Source organism: Triturus cristatus, chromosome 4_2, assembly GCF_964204655.1.
Source record: "Triturus cristatus chromosome 4_2, aTriCri1.1, whole genome shotgun sequence".
NCBI classification, from domain to species: Eukaryota; Metazoa; Chordata; class Amphibia; order Caudata; family Salamandridae; genus Triturus; species Triturus cristatus.
The window spans coordinates 129,903,682-129,923,787 of record NC_140586.1 but is presented as its reverse complement, the minus strand read 5'-3'; the positions used below and the strand labels follow the sequence as shown (position 1 = coordinate 129,923,787).

At 51.1% G+C, this 20,106-nt stretch overlaps 1 protein-coding gene across 3 annotated transcripts in view; it reads right to left on the bottom strand.

Moving 5' to 3' along the window:
* Positions 1 to 18,391: 18,391 nt before the first annotated feature.
* The window catches only part of SLC11A2 (solute carrier family 11 member 2), a 475,484-nt gene continuing 473,769 nt past the window's right edge, over positions 18,392 to 20,106 (bottom strand). For all 3 annotated transcript variants that reach the window (XR_014960527.1, XR_014960528.1, XR_014960529.1), the window contains 3 exons: positions 19,436 to 19,532; positions 18,869 to 18,955; positions 18,392 to 18,479 (listed from right to left, as the gene is read on the bottom strand). The gene's annotated coding sequence lies outside the window, so the exon portion shown is untranslated. The remainder of the gene's footprint in view (positions 18,480 to 18,868; positions 18,956 to 19,435; positions 19,533 to 20,106) is intronic.

Genomic DNA, 20,106 nt, shown 5'->3' with positions numbered 1-20,106 from the left:
GCCATAGTCACAACATTCCAGGAGCACTTGCATACGCGATTGTGGACCGTGAACATTTAAGTATGTGTAACTCTAAAAGAAAGATCTCGCTGCAAAATCTAGTTTTTTAAGTCTTGTCTGGCGTTGCAGCGCAAAGCGCTGCTTGCTCTGCGAGACCTCTTGTGATCAAGGAGATTTCAGAAGGGGGCTTGAAGCCCATCCCATCAACCCCATTGGCTGGCGTCATCCTTTATGTAAAACCCTGGCCTCCGATTGGAAATGAGGCCTATTTGTTTCCGCCCAGTCTCCTTTTCGTCCGGCCCATCCGGACTGGATTGTCTGCTTGCCGGCTGTCGTGACGATATTTCATATCTTTTGAGGCGTGGAGGGACGGATCATGTTTACTCCGGGCAGGCACGAAGCTCAGAGGCGCAGGGGGTGAGGTGGAGGACAGGGAGATCCCGGCACACTCTGGGTGCTTTTCCGCCGAGGCAGCAGCGTGTTCACTTAAAGTAAAAGCGAGATGCAAAAATTAACACGCTGCTGTGTGCGTAATGGCGACAGCTTGATGTCACTCTGCTCATCCATCTTTTCCCCCAATGCTGTCTCTTTATGATCTCTCTGTGCCAAACAGTGTCTTTCTTCCCGTGCTAGTCTCTCTTATCTCAGTGTCCGTGTCGGTTTGTCTTTTCATCCTCTCTTCATCTACCTCTCTCGATATCCCACTGATATGTTCGCACCGTCTCGCTGGCCAAGTCTGAACAGTGTTCAATCTTATTACCCACAAACTCGCTCGCAGGGACATTTCAGCCTCTTAGTAAACACTGGACACAGTCCTACACTTCCGCTTCTCTCTGTGGGTTGCTTGCCCGCCATCTGTCACAGCAACAAAACACGCGGCACAAACATTTCCAGTTCTGAAGAACCAACCCAGCCACAACTTAAACCCTACAATCCGAATCTCAGCATCAGGCTTGAATCCTGCCCAGGGTTCTCCAACTTTCACCCAGCTTGGCCCGCTCCTTCGCTGACGAACAACAGCCCAGCGACGGGGACAGGCAAAACAGACTGGCTTTGTCCGCTCTTTTTCTTTTGGTTTGCTATTGAGGTAAATAGCTGGAAAGCACTGCCGGCCTCCAGTACATCAGAAGAAAGCGATGTTACTCGCTTGCAACTTGGCAGCATAGAGCGCACAGAACACCTCGGTGTGCACTCACGGGTTCCTAGGCCCAGTTTAAAGTGCCAACTGCCGGCACGTAGGCGCATTCGAAGGCTGTGGTTGTGAGAAGTTGGCCTGATGTATGATGTCACTAGTTCTAGTGTACACCTTATATCAGTCCCAAACAACCCTTATGGTGATTGGTTGTAAAGTCAACCTTATAGACCAGCTATCCTAGTGGTAGCATGGACAAGAGCAGTCTTAGGCTAAACTCTGAATGGCATGTGAAGCCAGCTGTTATACCATTTGTAATCCCTTGAATACCAAATGAAAGGACACCACAACAGATATATATATAAAATAAAGTGTATTTATTCTAGTCAAACCCTCAGCACTCTTTATGAGATTCGAGGTAAGTACAACACAGTCTTATTCAAGCATACATTAAGTCACACAGGTAAGTAATACAGTTAGGCCCTAGGGGCCACGCAAACCATATACTAAAGAAGTGGTATAAGGACCACTGTCACGGAAATAAAATAGGCCTAGGCCTAGGGAATCGCTGGGGCTACACTACCCTACCAACAGTTAGGAAGTGGGAGGCCCACGGGATTCAGGTGCAGAGTGGAAACACTCACGCGTAATGCGTAAAAGTCGATAGAATCACTAGCAGTTAGAAATAAGCAGTTTTAGGACACTTCTGGAGTAACTAGAAAGTCGAGACTCAGAAACTAGACCCTAGGATAGTCAATACCCTTGTGAGCAACGAAGTACCCAAGTTACCTAGCCCACGGGCTGCGGGTGCATAGGTGTGAACTTGCGTCGGGTTTCGTCGTGGACTTCTATGGATGCCTGAAGGAAAGTTGCTGACAGGCAGTCAGTGAAGAGTGTCCGGTGGATCCCAAGGCCGGGATCAAGAAGGAAGGATACCTGCAAGCAGAAGGGACAGAGTCTGGGTCACTAGCCAGTGACCACGTGGAACCAGGAAGGAACCAGGCGATGTCGTGAAGATGCAGGTGAAGAGGTGAAGCTTGTCGCAGCAGCCACGGGTACCAGGAGACGTCGAGGACGACCAGGACCAGGAGGCGAGCTGTCCCACGAAGGCTCTTGCTGTCGGCGGCGTCGAAGTCGAACTAGGACTCACCAAGCCTTGGCAAGCGGAACCCACGAAGAATGGAGGACTTGCTTCTGGTGCAGACCAGGAAGGTCTGGGGTGCTTCTCTTTTGCAGAGGAGCAGGAGCCAGTCTGGAGGAGCCAAACCAGCAGTGAAGATTCAAAGGTGTGTCGTCGCAAAGGCCGCTAGCCAACGGGCAAGCAACCGGACAGACGCAGCAAGCAGGAAAATGCAGAAGGGCCCCACGCAGGACTCGTGGAGTGTGGGGGGCTGATCTTCGGTGCAGATGGTGCTTGGGGTTGGGGCTTCTCAATCCCCAGTGCACAACTTCGAGGGTGCCTCAGAAGCTGCGCTGGAAGATACTCGCCACTTTTCCCAGGTAGCCGGTCCCACGTCTCTCGTCGTCGATTAGGATAATCTAATCTCCTGGGGCCCAGCTACCACACTTATACTAATCTGGGGGGGCTGGGTTGCCTGCTAGGTCACGCCTTATGGGTGGGACCTGGGAGGGGGGTGGTTACACCCCCTTCCCTTTGTCCAGTTTCGCGCCAGGACTGGGGCTGGAGTGCCCCAGCACCGGTTTGAACTGGACTATGCATGGGACACCTTCTGTGCCCCAGGCAGTGTCTCGTTTCTTTCATCCCTCCCTGCCCCAATACTCTAAGGCTTAACAGGGGTGGTGCTCGCACCTCCCAAGGCAGGAAACCTATTGTCCAAGCCTCCTGTGCCGGGATCACTCCCAGCAGCAGGAGGTCAGACTTGTGTCGTGGCAGCAGCATCCATTTTGTGATGCTGGGGCTCTGGTTAACTTTAACCGGGTAAGTAGGTTTCAACATGTCTTCTCCCTCTTGAAGGGAGGGATAATATCCTCATCACCAGAAATGGGATGGGGGTATTATTCCAAAGTGTTAGACACCTTACACTTCATGTTTTGATAAAGCCAAACCATAGTTACCATAACCGTTTAAGATTATAAGGCACTTTAAGAGTATATGGTAGGCTATATCATATAACAGCTATAAGGACATGGTTCCGAAAGCTGCAGACAGGCTCAGCTCATGCTAGAGGACTATCTCACATGTTACCAAGCACTCTGCCTCCAGGATTGTTAAGGCCTGCCATAGGAGTGGCTGATAGGTACACATGTGTCTATATATAAGGTAGGTATAGGAATACTACACCTAAGCATGGGGTGCTTACACTATCTTGCCCCAGCTGAGTAATCAGCCAGTTGTGTCATAATGGAAGGCCAGGGGTGGCATAATACATGCTGCAGCCCCTGGTAGGCCTAGGGTACACCTATGCCCTGGTTACCTAGGGTACACTATACAGGGGCCAATAAGGTTATCCTATTCAAATGGGTTATGCACCTAAAGTACATAGTATTAATTTTGAGAGAGAACAGCAGGGCTGTGGGTCTGATTAGCAGGCCCACAGCCACATCTAAGTCGAAAACCAGTAAAGCAAAAGCAAAAAGTGAGGGTGAACATAGAAAGCAGACCCTACTCTCCTACAGTGGTGATGACAACTTAGCACCATCATGGCAAAGCTCCCCCCCTTAGCATAATATGCCCGCAAATAAATACACACCACACAAGTTTAGACTTGGGAAAAACTGCTGCAGGTTTATTACATACAACGTTATGTAATCTGGTGGGTTAGCTTACGGGCGATCCAAGGACAGACAGCATTCTGGCCACCTGCCCGCCTGATGAGCCAAGCAGCACCGTGGCGAACCACCTTTGTACTGCACCTTCTGGTGATTCCCTTCCCAGATCACATGACCATTGGTCCCTTAAACTCACGCCCCTTTCAGGGCGGAGCGTAGCTAGGCAAGCCCCCGGTTGCTCAGGCCCACAACCGCCCGAAGGACTAACAGGGCACCGAGACAGCTTCCAGGAACCTCCCATGAGGCTCTTGGGGTTAGGCTCTGGCACCCCTATGTGCCGCGCAGTGGTACCCTTCTGTACCCATTTGCTTCCAGATCGCCCTGTAACTCCACCTGCAACGAAAAAGTACAACATTTCAAAGTTCTTGCCATGTCTCCTTTTGCCAACACGCCGGGTAAGCGGTAGGGTGGGAGACAGCATGTCCAGCTCCCTGGCGTCCATGGCGTGTCCGGTGCCGCAAGAGGCAGAAAACATGGTGAGGGGGACTTATGTACCCCTCACCCTGGCTGGTGCACCGGACATGACGCGGCACGCCCGCGACCCTGGAGGGGACTCCTCCCCGGGCCAACCCCCCAAGAAGGGGGGGGGGAAGCCCGATGCCACTAGAGGGCTGCCCTCCTGAGGGGCCCCCTGCGGTGGCCTCGGGCAGCTGCATAGCACCATCATGGCAAAGCTCCCCCCCCCCTCCCCTTAGCATAATATGCCCGCAAATAAATACACACCACACAAGTTTAGACTTGGGAAAAACTGCTGCAGGTTTATTACATACAACGTTATGTAATTCGGTGGGTTAGCTTACCGGCGATCCAAGGGCAGGCAGCATTCTGGCCACCTGCCCGCCTGATGAGCCAAGCAGCACCGTGGCGAACCACCTTTGTACTGCACCTTCTGGTGATCCCCTTCCCGGATCACATGACCATTGGTCCCTTAAACTCACGCCCCTTTCAGGGCAGAGCGTAGCTAGGCAAGCCCCCGGTTGCTCAGGCCCACAACCGCCCAAAGGACTAACGGGGCACCGACACAGCTTCCAGGAACCTCCCATGATGCTCCTGGGGTTAGGCTCTGGCACCCCTATGCGCCGTGCTGAGGTACCCTTCTGTACCCATTTGCTTCCAGATCGCCCTGTAACTCCGCCACAGCCCTGGAGGTGGCCACCGTCGCCGCCAGGGCCCCCCACCAAACCACTCTGGTCTTTAACTGCAACCCCTTTGTGCTAACGCCTCTTGTAAGTCTAACAAGAACAAGTTCATCCCTACTGGTGATAGGTGTACCCCATCAGCTAGAGTCTGATTAAACAAAGGGCCCTTTTGGCCTGTGAAGTTGTGCAGAGCACTATTCACCCTCTTCGGGAAAGTTCCACTGCGTCACATGACTCCGCCCGCGCCACTCTGGGCGGGACGGTTTCAGACACCCTGGCTCATACTGCCCCATCTATTTGCTGCTCTTACATAGCTGCCGTCCTTCTAGCATGAAGTGTACCTGAACACCTGTGTCCAACACCTATGGGACTGCAGCCAACTTGCTGGGTGACCGCTCCCATCTCCCGCCTGCCTACCTTGGCTATTATGGCAAGAAGAGTTGTCCTGAACATTTGAACAGTCCCGTAGCTTCGAATTCACAACGCACAAGAATGTTCATAACTAGAAGTATTTGACAATGAGCAAGGCTGCCCTCCAGCACTTACCCTGCATCTCTCATGAAGTTTTGCCTGCTCAGCTCCCTCTGTGGTGAAACCCCCTAGAAATACCTGCTTGGAGGATAAGTCTGATTAGAACAATGCGCGCTGTCTGCAATAGTAGCCCATTGTGCTCGACTCCTTATTACCCCATTTATTGGGACGGCAGCACACTATGTTGGTTGACCGTGTCCACACCAAGCATGGCTAATCTAGCTGACCGTGCGGGGCTTTTGAGCTTAACCGCAGTAACAGGTCACCTACCCTTGGTTCTGGGGTACACTTGGCGACACCTCACCCTTTCATATCGTGACAACTTCCGCAGTGCACCTCGCTTGCTTAACTGCCGTTGGATCACAGATAGCCAATACCTGCTAACCATCTCAGACCCTGGATGCTTAAACTCGTAAAAGTGTCAGAATCCCATATTCCCAGGCTCATGTTAGCTGCAGTACACTTTCAGTGGACCCGCTGGGAGATACCACAAATTGCATCGGTCATGAGAACCTTAAGAAGCACCCAATTTTCCCCTGGGCGTACCTCTAAATGATAATGGCTTCACACAGCTGTAAGGCCAGAGACACACATATTAAACCTGTTTACTGGTTTTTGCCACTTGGCAACCTTCTGGTTGCAGCTCTATATTTGTGAAGCGCGCATGCCCCCAGGGCACGATGTCGCTGAACAGCCGGTATCTGTTACCCACTCGCTGTTACTTATCTATCGCCAACTGCCCTTACTTGGATTGAAGGAATGCTGGATGCTTCCTAAGGACTGTAGAATTAATGCTCCAACCTAGTTGGCCCCAAAACTTAGGGAAACCCAAGTAGTAATCATGCCCTTCATGGTACATCAACCCCAGCGTTGACTATCAACATATCTGGGACACCGGAACAGAAGATGCCCCTTCCAATCTCAGGTTCTAGCCCATAGAAGGATAACTCATGGGGCAGGCAAGTCTGTGGGAACCAGTGTGGAACATTCTGTGCTACTACCTGCACTTTTCCTGAATAAAGGTAATGCCAAGGTCAATAATCCCCTGTCGCCATTTGGCTCTAACGCAGTGTTTACCCCACTTTCCATGCACCGTAGCACACTAGTTAGATGACAACTCCCACCACCCGTCTGCTGCCCTGGCTATAGCGCGGGTGAATCTGTCTTACTGAAGCGACCTGAAACCTGCCCATGGTTGCAGAGGGATGCCCACCCAGAGTAGCTGGTACCTGTCTCTATATGGTGCCAGCAGATGTTCCTCATAACAGCCCTCGTGCCCAATGCAGTGCAGCATTTTGCAGCGCCTCTCTTTGCGTTTGTAATTTCCAGAGTAAGTGTAACATTATACTTCCTAATGGAGGGTCCTGGGCAGGCCTGGCACTACCATTGGCTTAGACAATGCTTGTTTAGTTGTATAAGGTAAATTAAGCCCTAATTTAAGCTTGGTTGCATAGCGTATTGAGCATGCTTAATTCTTAAATGGTGGGTCTGTCACTCTTAATGTGTTGACCATCAAATAAAATGTCTCAATTCACTCGAAAGCAAGTTGAACCGCAGATGCAACCCTTACCACTAAGCAACATCACATCACACATCAACTGAGATCCTGTACCGCCCCATGAAGCAGATAAATGTGTCTAAAACCCCAGCCGTAGCCAAACGAAAACTCTAGAAGCAGTTTATCAGGGTATCGTAGAGCCCACCGGAGTCTCACCGCACCCTCCGTACTCCCGCAACAGACAGACAGGTCACCTGGGCGCATGCCAGGTGCCGAAACCAGAAAGCGGCCTCCGATTGAAAATGGGATGGCAGTGCACCACCTTCGCACTGGAGACAAAATTGGCTCGTGCCGGCATCTGCCCCACATTGGACTAGCTATTTTCGAACCATGATGCTTTCAGTGACCTGCCCCTTTCCAGTGAACTGGACAGTCGTGGAGGAAGCTGAATCTATCCTTACGCTGGCAATTCTCACCGCACCATGCAGCACGGAACCCGTGAACTGCGTGCCCCACAATGCAGGAGTTAGCAACCCTCGTGCTCCAAGGCCCAAAACTGGTAAAACAAGGCACACAACCAGAGCCCCCTGCCTGCACTGTTCGCCTGTAGCGAAGAAACCCAGATCTATAATGCATTTCTTGTAAGCTACCTCCCATTCCAACATTCCACCAAACAAGACAGATGGGGGGAACTGAACATAACAGAAAACAAAAACTCAGGAACTGCCGGCCTGAAGGCTAATTAAATGAAGACCACTGAACCAAGGCAACTCCACAGGAGTATATCCTTGCACAGCTGAAGCCATGAGACAATCCACACCTTTAGGGGTACCAGGGCCTGTTGAAAAGGATCCCATAATAGCCTTCTTAAATGCTTAAACCTATGATGCATAAGGATGCTTTGCCCACCTTTCGAATTGCCCACATTTATGAATGGTCCCTTGATTTTCTGCTAGCCTCCCACAGGTTAGCCAACTTCATGTGCTTGCGAAGAACACAGTCCCTTATCAAATTGGCGCCAACCAAGTGCAAGTCTCTTTTTATTCTTCTCAACCTGTGAGAGCAAAACTAACACCAACGGTCGCACTACCGACCCACCGCGCTCAGATTACCGAGCCCGGTATGCCTCACTACAATACTTCACCACGTGCCGCTTGGGCCATGTGTTCCACACTTACAACATCACTAAAAGGTTTCTTTTAGATCAAAACAGAACCTCCAAGCCGCTGACACCATGACAATGTTGCTGCTCCTGAGTTTCAAGAGGAGAAGGGAAATCCACAGAGAACAAGCTCTGTTGTCAGAATATTGAACATGCATCAGTTCCGAAATGAGGTTGTGCAAGCTCATGATCAGTCACTTAACAGTTCCATCACCGGCACATGGTCTACAAAATCCAACATGCTTGGCGCAGTACTCCGTCCGTGTACCCAAAACGCAAGCTACTGACTACACACTTAACTAACAGCCAACCCACCTTCTGCTGCCATCTCCCACCTTCCTCCTTGGAGTAGCTACAATGAAGAACCCGCTCTGCGAGCCTTATACACAGGTCAATTGGGAGTTGAAAACCAGATAATATTTGGACCGGGCGAAAGGAGAGAGGAGCAGTGCCACCTATAGGCCACACCCTATAAGCCATGGGGGTTTTATGACAACCCCTATTACAACAAAAGATGCTGCATAAACACAAATCCCACCCAGCCATTTTGGCCCTTTACCCCGGCATTGCAGGCAGAATTCACATTCGAGCCAAGAGAAAACCATCCACATTCAAGCCAACCGGAAACTTCCACTTTCCAAAGTCGGCATTAGAGAAGTGAAGAAGCGAAGAAGCGTGTGCACTAACGGATCCAAATGCGCCACTAACCTGAAATAACCTGAAATAGGCAGAGGAAAGTGTGTCTAGAAACACCACTATGCTGTGTGGTCTCCTATTCTGCCATTCAACAGATGTCATGCCCTTACTTCTGCCTGTCCTAGCGATGGCCCCTTATGCCTAGGAGCTTACGGTGATAGGGCAGAGACCCACACGCATCAACACTATGCTCCCCAACCTCCCCATGTGCAGAATGACTTCGATAACCCCTGCGGTCCTAGCAGCCAAAGCCATTCCAAGGGGCCCGTGCAGCTGCGGCAGTCATGGGGGCTGACTCGAGAGACGCGGTCAGCGGCTTCCCCCATAAATGCGGTGCTGACTCTGTGCACAACACTACATACGGCCGGACCATACCTCCTGGTCCCCATCAAAGTGGGTGGGCTCCAAAACCCACCTCCTGACTCCCCGCATGTCGATCCACAAACATACACCGTCCTGGGAAATCACACTCCTCCTCGGGAAACTATACCAACCATGCCCTCACCGGAACAAAACCGACAGCACCCTTCACCGCCAAATGCTCACATCGTGCCTCATCGGCCTGAAGGTTAGGGCCACTAGGCAAAAGGCATGCTGTCTGGACAATCCTCAAAACAGTCGCCGAGGTGCCATCCTCCCAATGGCCAACACCAAACACCTTCAAACCGAGAACACAAAAGTCCGCAACTAGCAGAAAGCAATATATAACACCATTATCCATCTTAAACTACATGTACACCGGGGCGTAACCAATCTGCATCGCATTTTCATATGTGTCACTAAGCGGGTTGGGGCAAGTAACTGCTCTTCTGTCATCTTAACCCTTGATGCGGCTTAAGTGGTGCTTCACCCCGTGTCAATGCGGCCTAAAGACTACGGCTTTGAGCCCGGCCATAGTCATACACCTGGTCTGCCCTCCGTATGTTCAGCCTTATAAAGATAACACCCATTGCAGTCTGCTACCTTGACTGCTCTGTCTGTGCCGCCCCAACGTTGTTTTAATTGCGTAGCCGCCACCCAACTGTGAATTCATTGGTAGCAGTGGGATGTGTCTCCCGGCATTGTGGCGCTTGCAAGCCCTATTCGCAGCTCTCCCTCCTATGTTGCGAAAAATAATCTGCATCATCTACCACCAATACAGCCCGTTATGTTCACTTGACCCGCACTTACCAGCGCTACCCTTTCCCAGCGGTGAGACGAGACGGTGCATATGGAAATGTCACACAACGCAATCTGAAACCTTGTTAGTCGCAATAGGGCGGTCTAAAAGCGCCGGGGAGTTTAGCCTTAGGTCCCCATGAGTCCGGCGTCGCACCATAAATGCAATGGAGGGAGAGCGCTCCTCGCTGAGCGAGAGGGTGGAGAGGACGTTGGATGAGATCTAGCCTAGCCCGCAGAAACCGGGTGAGATGTGTCACGAGGCCCCGTTGTCCCGAAACTCATGGGAGCATTGTCCGTGACCCGTTACGGAACCCAGTAAATGTTGGGCACGGGAAATATTCGGTAATTTGTCCACAATGATGGAGCCCTCCCGCGCTCAAACTCTGTTACATTCGCATGGCATCGTGTGACACGGCCGTGCTTCCCCCGCATGACAGCCAATGGCTGCAATATGCGTGACCAGTTGCGGGGTCGATTGAATTCTGTTGGCACGAGGGAGGTTAGGTAATCTGCCCACCGTCACGGAGCCTGCCGCGATTCGAACCCTAGCCGTTAGGCCCCCCTACTTCCCAACCAGCGCAACACGCCAAGGGGTAGGCGACCCGGGCCTATTTCCCACCCCGACGGGCCTGAGACACCTCCCGCTGAGCACTGCGGTGATATGCCCTGGGTGGGGGGGCCTGCGCGGGTCCGTCCAATTGTGCTATGTTGAGGGAACCCTAAAGTGTGCCCCCCCCCCCCCAGCTGCTTAAGGCCTCGTTGCACTTGACCAAACGACGGCCTGGCTAACCCAGTGTGTAGGGCCCAAGCCTTAACCCAACCACGCCGACATGGGCGGAAAGGAGGGGGTAATCGTTCGTGAATTAGGCGGTTTAGAAATGGGGACAGACCACTGCAGATCGCCCCCTCTCCACAGCCCCCCAGCTCGGCCCCACGCTTCACTATGACAGCAAACCCAGCGTAGTGGGCCTCCGCCGGGCCTACCCAAGGAATCCACGGAGCCTGCCGCTTCTGCGAGCTCTGGCCGACGACGGCCAGTCGATTACGGGGGGGTGGGGGGGGGGTGACGACTCACCTCAACTACACGATGGCGAACGCAACCACCCGGGCAAAACGACCCTTGTGAACCTGTGACGGCCTCAATGCCCCGCCTGATGTTATATGCTCTAGTGCCCACTCCCGGTCACCATACTTTGCCTCGGGGGAATAGGCCCACCGCTACTACCCGCTTCCGTGCCAGGGTAAAGCAGGGGGGGGGGGAGAGGCTACACACTCCGCTGGTGGGAAACCCGACAGGGCCCTCTGCGGGGCCGGGTCTTGGACTGCGCTCTGCGAGTGCCAACCTGAATACACACCCCCCCCCCCCCCCCCCCCCCCCCGGACAGACCACCAAAGGGGCCAGGCCGCCATGCCCAGACACTACCCACAGGAGATCGGGCTGGGGGAGGGGGGTTGGGAGAGAAGATGCACTCACCGCGTTCCGGCACAGCTTCAGCTCCGCGATACGAGATGGTGACAGGGGTCGTGGAATAGAGGTTGAAACAGCGACCCGACCTGGCACTGTCCAGGGATCACGAGGACGGGTCCTTCCCCCAGCACCATTTACTCAAGTGCCCGACGGGCAGGTCACGGGCCTAGCGCCCGGCCTAAACCCGGGGAGAAAAGCGTGCCGCTGTGGCCTGGGGAGACTAGGCGAGAAGAGCGCCGAAGCATAACCCGGTCCCAACCCCCCGGCACCTGGTGCCCAACGCTAGGGAGGGGGTCGCTCCACCAAGGACCCCTTTTTCCCCGCCTGGGCAAAATCCCCCCAACCGACGAGGCGCTCTGACCCTGCCACTAGATGCTGGTTGCCTCCCAGATAGGAGTAGCGGGGAGAGGGCCGCCCGTTCAAGGGAGGCCCGCAAAGTTTCCCGTCCGTTCTACCCGTCCCCCAACCCCGGGCCGCCCATGCAGCCTAGGGCTGCAAGTACCAAAGCTAGGCCCGGGGCAGGGACCCACGCGAGCATAACCCCGCTGGGGGGGGGGTGCACTCACCAGCAACACGGCGAGCGCATCAACGGCAAACAGGGGCACAAGCACCAAACAGCGAGACGGACAGCGTGTCCAGCTCCCTGGCGTCCGTGGTGTGTCCGGTGCCGCAAGAGGCAGAAAACATGGTGAGGGGGACTTATGTACCCCTCACCCTGGCTGGTGCACCGGACATGACGCGGCACACCCGCGACCCTGGAGTGGACTCCTCCCCAGGCCAACCCCCCAAGAATGGGGGGAGGTGGGGAATGCCTGATGCCACTAGAGGGCTGCCCTCCTGAGGGTGCCCCCTGTGGTGACCTCGGGCAGCCGCATTCCACTTCCAATGACGACAGATCGGGCTTTGTATGAGGGCTGTAGTGTTCGGCGCGCGCGAGGCGTTCTAGCCTTCCGCGCTGCCGAGGTGCGCTAGCGCTGACGCGTGACGTCAGACGCTAGCTCGTTTAAATAAAGAGGCGTGGCCTCGGCGCGGCAGTCGGAGCCGCGTGTGTGTCCAACTAATACCGGCTCTCGTGTTTCATTTAGCGCCTACGCGCAGCCATGCATTTTAGGCAATTTGAAACTCCACACTGGCGACGAGGGGTCTATTGAGCCCTGATGTGCTGTTTTTTTGCCCCACAGTGAACATTTTGGCCACCCATGTGTTCTGAGCCGGAGTGTGCAGCCCCCCCTCATGGTGATCCGGCTGAGCCTGCTGTGAGGCCTGGTGGGGAACACTGCAAGTGCCCTGGAGACCCATCCAGCCATCGGAGGTGACGCTGTGTGCGCCCTGGTGCCCCATTCCACAGCCTGCAAGGGGTATGTCTCGCCCAGGTGGTGCCGCACCTGCCCCACAAGGTGCCTGACGACGACCGCGCCCTCCTCCGGTTCAGGCCTACGCCGGGTGTGATCGCCTCAACCCAGGAGCGCCTGAGGGGTCCCGCGGATGACGTCTGGAGGTAGGCGCGCCCACCGTTTGGTGTAGAAGCGCAAGGAGAGTCAACGCGCAACGCCCGTAGGGGGTGCACGCCTGTTGGCGTCGACGCAGAGGAGAGGAAGGCAGCTTCCACCGCGTGCTGCGCACGTGCCAAGACGGCGTCGATTCCCGCCATTGAGCCGTTTGCCGTTGACGGTGCCCCGTCGTTTCTTGCCCCGCGCTGGAGGGATTGGACAGACCGCCTACAAATTTACTTCGAAGGGGCTGGCATCGCGAGGGAAAGGCGCAGAGCACTGCTGCTCCACCTAGGAGGCAAAGACATCCACCGCATCTACAAAACTCTCGTGGAAGCCACGCCGAATACGTACCACACACTGCTGAACGCGCTCAACGCCCACTTCGAGCGGGAAACACCCATTACAACGACTCCTTCTTCACGCGCTGCCATCGCAACGCGGGTTTAACATCGCGGGAGTCTTTACATAGCAGGGTTTTACATCGCGGGGACATTTGCTTCGGTGACGTTTACAACGCGGGTTTAACATCGCGGGAGCCGTAACAATGGAGGGTTTAACATCGCGCATTAAGACAGTCTATGCGCACAACATTAAAAACGGACCCCGGAACAGAAATCAACTTCTTATGCACATATTTTAACACTTGCATATGGTATACAAGACAGTCTATGCGCACAACATTAAAAACGGAGCCCGGACCACCCGCTGGGATTTGGCATTATTTATGCACACATTCAAAACGCCCACCCTACGTTTACAATTACTGGTAGTGTTCACGCCCCTACGTTTACAATTACTGGTAGTGTTCACGATTAAAACAATGTTTTCAAAAACAAAACAAGAAACACAACCCTGGAATGTCATTTAAGGATGAGGCCACAGGCCGCTGCTCTGGACATTAAAAATACCACTGGGTAAGGGTTCAGGCTGTGGTCTTCACAGGTCAAACGTTCATTGGAATCATTATTATAATTACTGTTATTTATTTTTCAAAATGCGTCTGTTTATTTAAGACTGAGCTCACAGAAGTGACCTACGGTGACGTGCCATACAAACCTTGGGGGCTCTGTAGACAGGGCTTGCCCGGGACTGAGAAGGGGACTTCACGGCCTGCCAGCACGACCCGACGCATGAATAGCAACAAACATGAAAATTAATGCTCATTATAAAAAACAATGACCTGCCTCCTCGGGCTTGCACTGCTCTGCATCGCACACACAGAGCTCAGGAATTGAACACAGGTCTCTGGATGGATGGATGGGTGAATGGGTGAATGGGTGAATGGATGGGTGGATGGGGACATGGATGGAGGTGTACAATTGTGACAGGGTGCTGGGTGGGTGGATGGATGGGTGAATGGGTGGATGGAGGGATGGATGGATGGGGGCATGCATGGATGTATGGATGGATGGGTGGGTGGTGGATGGATGGATGGGTGGTGGATGGATGGATGGGTGAATGGATGGATGGGTGGAGGGGTGGTGGGTGGATGTATGGATGGATGCATGGGTGGTGGATGGATGGGTGGGTGGATGTGTACAAGTGCGACAGGGGGCTGGATGGATGGATGGGATGGATGGATGGGGGCATGGATGGATGTATGGGTGGTGGGTGGATGGGTGGGTGGATGTGTAAAATTGCGACAGGGTGCTGGATGGGTGGATGGATGGATGCATGGATGGATGGGGGCATGGATGGATGTCTGGATGGATGGGTGGTGGATGGATGGATGGGGGCATGGATGGATGTATGGATGGGTGGTGGATGGATGGATGGCTGGATGTGTAAAATTGCGACAGGATGCTGGATGGGTGGATGATGGATGGGGGCATGGGTGGATGGATGGGTGGTGGGTGGATGGGTGGGTGGATGTGTAAAATTGCGACAGGGTACTGGATGGATGGGTGGATGGCTGGATGGATGGGGCATGGATGGATGTATGGTGGATGGATGCATGGATGGGGGCATGGATGGATGTCTGGATGGATGGGTGGTGGATGGATGGATGTATGGATGGGTGGTGGGTGGATGGATGGATGGGTGGTGGATGGATGGATGGCTGGATGTGTAAAATTGCGACAGGATGCTGGATGGGTGGATGGGTGGATGATGGATGGGGGCATGGGTGGATGGATGGGTGGTGGGTGGATGGGTGGGTGGATGTGTAAAATTGCGACAGGGTACTGGATGGATGGGTGGATGGCTGGATGGATGGATGGATGGATGGGGCATGGATGGATGTATGGATGGGTGGTGGGTGGATGGATGGGTGGATGTGTAAAATTGCGACAGGGTGCTGGATGGGTGGATGGGTGGATGGATGGATGTATGGATGGGTGGTGGATGGATGGATGGATGGGTGGATGTGTAAAATTGCGACAGGGTGCTGGATGGGTGGATGGGTGGATGGATGGATGGGGGCATGGATGCATGTATGGATGGATGGGATGTGGGTGGATGGGTGGGTGGATGTGTAAAATTGCGACGGTGCTGGATGGGTGGATGGATGGATGGGGGCATGGATGGATGTATGGATGGATGGGTGGTGGATGGATGGGTGGGGGCATGGATGGATGTATGGATGGATGGGTGGTGGATGGATGGATGGGTGGGTGGGGGCATGGATGGATGTATGGATGGATGGGTGGTGGATGGATGGATGGGTGGATGTGTAAAATGGCGACAGGGTGCTGGATGGGTGGATGGATGGGTGCATGCCCATTCAAGGGCAACATTGGCAAACGCATAAGAGGCCCCCCCCACCCGCACTCACCCCCACCCCCAACCTTTTACCATTATACCATTATAAGAGGCCTAAGAGGCCCCACACACGTCATCGTCATGCTACGGCGCGCAAATGGCGGCTTGTACCGGCCATTCAACCCCCACCCATGGCAATTTTGAATGGGGGGATGGGTGGGTGGCTGGATGGGTGGGCGGATGGATGGATGGGTAAATGCATGATGGGTGCATGGGTGGATGGATGGGTGGTGGATGGTCAAATTGTGACAGGGTGGGAGGGATGGATGGCTGAGTGGGTGGATGTATGGATGGATGGTGGCCTGGATGGATGGGTGGGGCATGGTGGATGGACGGATGGGTAAATTCATGATGGGTGGGTTGATCCACTCATTCCTTCATTCAACCATGCAGAATAAAAACCAAACTTCTACTTACCTGGTGTCCCCTCATGCAGCCAATCAGTTCCTCATATATTAACTCATTCTTACAGTAACCTTTTGGGCCACTCAAACAACCACCCATGACAGCCAGTTGCCAGTGTTTGGTCATGACTGAGATGTCTCTATTCCCACCCAACATTTGGCCCACGTAGAAATTTTTGATTTTATTGGGCAGAAGACCACAATAACATACGACAAATTAGGTAACAACATTCAAACTTCCTCAGAAATGGAACGTCATATCTATATATCCCCCAAAATGTAGTGATGTTCCATGAGAAATGTCTGTGTTTGCTGGATGTTTTGAAAATGTACACAGGGGGAAGGCCACACAGAGCATAGGGATGTACATGGTACATGACGGGTGTGCATCCAATGGGAAAAGTACTCTGGGACAACACATGGGCCTAAAACAAGGGCAATGACATACCATACCATCATTTCACTCATTGTGGCAGCTTGGATGTAACACATATTAACACAAGGGGATATGTAATGAAACGGAAAAAAAGACAATAGGCCAATGTAGGGTTTTTTATTCAGAGTACATTGCATTAATATCACACAAAAAGAGAAATCAATTGTATTTTAGCACAAAAAAGCCAATGGAACAATGTCACATGTAATAATACCATTATGCGTGTTATTGATGTCCTGCTCACAATGTGTGGTTTACCGTAAGAAGACTCGGCCGCTGTGTCGGCAGTTTCATAGATTCAACAATTTAGGGACACATTGTGGTACACCACAGGGATATTTGGTCTTAGATTTTATGGGATAAATAGTAACGTACAAACATTGTTAGGAAAAGGAATTCAGTATAAGTGCAATGGAAGATAGGTAGTCATAAGGCACAGACAAGGTAAAAAGTTTGAGGGCTGCCAATAGCCTAGCCTACATCTCTTTTGTGCGGTGGGAAATACGGGGATTGAGAGTACCCGCAAACGATTGTGACATGCGCATTTCCTGATAACTTTGCTCCCTTTGCAAAATCTCTAAGAAATTGTAGAAATTAGGGTGCGGTTTGCCAATACTGTTGTTTAAAGAGTTGTGCCATCCCTCTATTGCATTGTTTGTCTTCGCTCCTCCCTCTAAGCAGGTCGAGTAGCAGTTCCACCAGGCCACAAGAAAACGTGGTTTCCTCCGGCAACCAGACCTGCTTAGATGGCCAATCCATGTGTCTTCAAAGTAATTTAAAATTGGTGCCAATTTTTCTTCATTTGCCATGAAGTACTCGGACGCCGTAATAGATGTGTAGTACTCGTCTACACTGTTAGGAGGAACAAAGCAAAGTGCAGTTAGTTTTTTAAGCTCGAACTGTAGTTTGCTGTCAGCTGCATAATCCTCAATTAGGGATGTTTTTTGAATTTTGCGCCAAAACGCCTGAGAAAAGTGGAAAAAACATCCTTGGATTTGAGTATCCATGTACAATTTCGTTAGACTATTCAGCATTGGTAATTCAAAGTCCATGATTACTTTCCTTGGATTTCTGCTTGGAATTTTCGCTTTTAGTTGAGACAGAAATTCAGTATAGGTTGAGGATTGTTTGTCTGGAAGTAAACTGTACACTAACGGAACTACTGTGTTGTTAACGTAGCCGTGGATAGTGTAGATTTGGGTGAAAGGGGTGGGCGTACTTTTAAAGGTACCATCCATCATCCAAACATCACTGTTCTCCAACCTATTTAGATTACGGGGAGTACTGAAAATCAAAATACGCTTGTGCGCATTTCCATTGTCATACAAGATGAACGGTTCATTTGAAACAGTAACAGAGAGTTCACGAGGGATTGTAATATCAGAAAAGGCTTGTGGTGTAACGCGTTTGGGATTAGTTGCCTGTTTCTTGCGTTGGATCATTCGACGCAAGTTGGGAATAGTGGGCATACTACTAGCAACATGCTCAGGGATGTGCTGGGATACCTCCCTTAAAATAGCACCGCACGGGTCATTGGAGTTGCCTGCAATCAGTTTCATTTCATTTAGCGATTCTCTCACTTCAATAGCAGTTGCAGAGGCAGAGTGGTTATGGTCTGTGCTTCTTAAAACAGAGTCACCCAGAGTAACTGCTCGGCCTCTGCAATGGCTGGAGTAGTATTGCACACACCTCCAATGACCACGTGGCTCCGAATGTCTCTCCTTACAATATATATAACCACTGTGTTTTAGTAGACGGTTTCCTCTGCTGGAGGAGATGTATTTGGCCATCTTCGGATCAGACATTACTCTAAAAAAAAGATAAAGAAAGATGCATCATTTTCAAGAACCAAACTTATGCAAAATGTGCAGTTGGAAGTAGTAAAAGGTGTACACGGTTAGAGGTACTTTAGCCCAATATAAGGGAAAACGAAGGAATTTTGTTGCACCAATAAACATACATATTTTCGGGGACAATACAATGGGGGGGATAATACTTCCTTTGTGATCCCTTCACTTTGCGACTCTGTAACAGCAACATAACAATAGCGTTTGCGGGTGGATGATTTGTTGTGTGTTAAATTTACACGTGTACTACACAAGACAGCACAGAAATGAAATGCTATGGGGCTAGGCAACACATTACTTCCGGCGCTAATTGTGTGGCATAATAGCCCATACAAAATACCAAGAATGTACCTGTGTCGCTGTTGTCAACTTGGAATTCGTTCCTTTTCGGTATTCCGACCTTTCAATATCCCGGGAAGGCTGGGAAATGGTGAGGCCCTATTTTTTAATTAAATATTAAAATCAATAAAAGGAAACATACATAATATAACATACATAATGTAATATAAAAAAACTTACAATTCATACAAATTATTTACCCATTAATATAAATTAATTACCAAATAATAATTAATGGGCAATTCAGGACCAATACACATTAATTGAAAAAAGATGCTTTACTTTTTTACAATTAAATTACTTCCCACCCAATTCCCCTATAAACCCACAACCCGCTACGGAATGCAAGTACGCAACAAAGAAATGACATAACATTCATTAGTTTAGATAGATTAAACAAACATTACAAAAATAATACATTTTTTTAACACATATACTACAAGGAGACAATGGAGGAGATGTGGAGATTAATTGGAATGATACACTTCAACTAGCTACTTCAGCACTAGCACCCACAGCAGAACACAGCTGACAATAAAACAACAGTCCCGAAACTTTATTCACATTGAAAACACTTACCTTTTCGTTGCAAAACGTCGGGGGGGGCACGTACAGTGAAATGCACTAATCGAACACGGCTAGAAATTGGCAGGAGTATGCCTCTGAAAGTCACGTCCTTGAGGAGAGAAATACAAATCTCATGAGAAGATACAAATGATTTGTGACAGCCTGCACCTCCATACCAAAAAACCACAGTCCAGCAGACCAAAAAAAAAAAAATATGATTCATATTGATCACCGTGGGACACGGACTTAATTAACAATGGAGAACCATATTTCATGAATGTGATTTTACATTGTAACGCTGTGATTCACAAATGAGGATTGATGGATGAAGGACACATTGAAAAAACAAATAAGGCTCGTAGGACTTGGGATATTTGGCGGGGATAAAGTGACATTTTCATTGCAGACCTTCTGTAAATATGTTTCTGCATTGTTTTACACTAGAAAAGGCACTCTACGAGCGTTAGAGGAAGAAAGCAAAACTGAAGGGTAAGAGGATATGGAGTCCTCTATTGGCCTGGGGAGGTTTTATCAGTAGAAGGATGAATACGAGACAGAGAAAATGAAGGTTTTGAAGATAGACTGTTAAGGTGGCTAGTCTGACCCAGTATTCTAAACTTTTCTCTGATGACATCGACTTTTCTGATGAATTGCTATCTTTTTAACTTAATTTTCACCCAACT